Raw genomic sequence first — 2,217 nt, 5'->3', positions numbered from 1 at the left:
TCTCGGCTCACTGCAAGCTCCGCCTCCCGGGTTCACGCCATTCTTCTGCCTCAGCCTCCCGAGTAGCTGGGACTACAGGCGCCCAACACCACGCCCGGATAATTTTTTGTATTTTTAGTAGAGACGGGGTTTCACCAGATTAGCCAGGATGGTCTCGATCTCCTGACCTCGTGATCCGCCCGCCTCGGCTTCCCAAAGTGCTGGGATTAGAGGCGTGAGCCACCGCGCCCGGCCTATTATCTCATTTTTATGGAAGTAACTGAGGCTCAAAGAGGTGCATCACTTTGGATAGTCAAGGTTCACACAGTGTGCAGTGCTGGCTTAGGGTGCCGACCTGGCAGCCCAGCTCCAGAACTCCCAATTCCTAACCTTCAAAGGACAGGTCTAAGGTATGTTAATTTAGACGCTGACAGGAAAGGGAAACAAATGTAGAACAATCAGGGTTTGTAATCATTTATTTTTTATTTCTTGAGAGGGAGTCTTGTTCTGTCACTCAGACTATAGTGCAATGGCGCCATCTCGGCTCATTGCAACCTCCGCCTCCTGGGTTCATGCGATTCTCCTGCCTCAGCCTCCCGAGTAGCTGGGACTATAGGCGCCCGCCACCACTCCCGGCTAATTTTTGTATTTTTAGTAGAGACGGTTTTCACCATGTTGGCCAGGCTACTCTCAAACTCCTGACCTCAGTTGATCCACTCACCATGGTGCAATTGTTTATTAAATTACCTGGAGAAGTCATATTTCAAATGTTAACAAATAGATTAAAAACTAGCCTCAGGGCCACGTACCCTGGCTCATGCCTGTAATTCCGGCACTTTGGGAGGCCGAGGCAGGCAGATCACCTGAGGTTAGGAGTTCGAGACCAGCCTGGCCAACATGGTAAAACCTTGTCTCTACTAAAAATACAAAAATTAGCTGGGCATGGTGACACACGTCTGTAGTCCCAGATACTCGGGAGGCTGAGGCAGGAGAATCGCTTGAACTGAGGAGGCAGAGGTTGCAGTGAGCTGAGATCATACCACTGCACTCCAGCCTGGGCAACGAAGCAAGACTTCATCTCCAAAAAAAAAACCACAAAAAAAAAAACACCCAAAAAAACAAACAAAAACTAGCCTCAGATCTTAAATTAAGTGTCAAGAGTTAAAAACACAACTCCCAGTGATTAAACTCCAAACTTGTTAAAGATCACTATTCATGTTTTCTTTAGAGCCTCTAGAAAGCTAGTTTCTACATGGGCCTCAGATTATTCACCTACCAAAGTTCAGCCTACAGTGATTGCCAGGTAAGAAAACTAAAGAAGTCACTTGGTCCACAATTCAAGAGCTGACGCAATCTTAACTACACCAGCGTGAAGAGTCACTATAATCTACTTTGACAGCCTCCCCAACTCCAACTATTTTCATAAAAAAAAAATTAAAAGATGGTTCTGTTTTAAATAGAATTTCTGCTAAATAACTATTATCTGAGAAATACATATTATTTGTAAGCAGTGGGTAGTAATGGAATGGAACCAAGAGTCAGCTTTTGAAGCAGGAAGCTAAGGCATCATTTTGTAATGCCTGAAGTGATTTTTAAAACTCATCTAAATACCATTAAACATCTGCCCTTTTTATTTCATTGATTTAAACCATTTCTGAAGACTCATGATTCAAAAAGGTAAAGATGGTAATTTAAAAGCCATGGGGAAAAATCTCTCCCCAGGGAACTTTTCAGAAAAGCAGCCACCAGTCTCTGATAAGTGATGAATCTGTTGTGGAATTGCTTTCAGTACAGTATAAATTTATCTGGCATTATCTCACAGTAATGCACGCATCATTTCACTGGAAGCAAAGATACGATGGCCATAGGAGCAAACAAAGCAGGGAAACAGGAGAGCAGGGCAGAGAGCAGCAGGTTCCCTGGCTTCAGATGGGAAAATCTCTGTGCCAACATTTACCATTACAAACAATTTAACAAGATAAACACTGTTTGCAAATTCAATTTAATGAACCGGGAAGACAATTTTGAATGAAGGAGTCAATGATAGTTTTTGAGTCTTTTGGGGGAGTGTATAACTAAATGTTATAAATAACAATCTTAAACAATCATGAACAGGAACAGGTTGTCAGGGGAGTGGTTTACCAATATCAGATTTTTAAAAGTTCACTTGCAGGATGCTTCCTATTTTCTGTATTTAATTTAATAATATTATTTTAAAATGTGAAGCAACTTTTTTTT

General features: G+C 42.3%; 1 protein-coding gene across 2 annotated transcripts in view; it reads right to left on the bottom strand.

Annotated features, from left to right (window-relative positions):
- LOC105539952 (microtubule-associated serine/threonine-protein kinase 4) overlaps window positions 1-2,217 on the bottom strand; it is a 360,921-nt gene that overhangs the window by 56,536 nt on the left and 302,168 nt on the right. The gene's annotated exons all lie outside the window — the stretch shown is intronic.

Source organism: Mandrillus leucophaeus, unplaced genomic scaffold, assembly GCF_000951045.1.
Source record: "Mandrillus leucophaeus isolate KB7577 unplaced genomic scaffold, Mleu.le_1.0 Scaffold1042, whole genome shotgun sequence".
Lineage (NCBI taxonomy): Eukaryota > Metazoa > Chordata > Mammalia > Primates > Cercopithecidae > Mandrillus > Mandrillus leucophaeus.
Note: the sequence above shows the minus strand (reverse complement) of the source record. Positions and strands in the feature narration are given on the sequence as shown.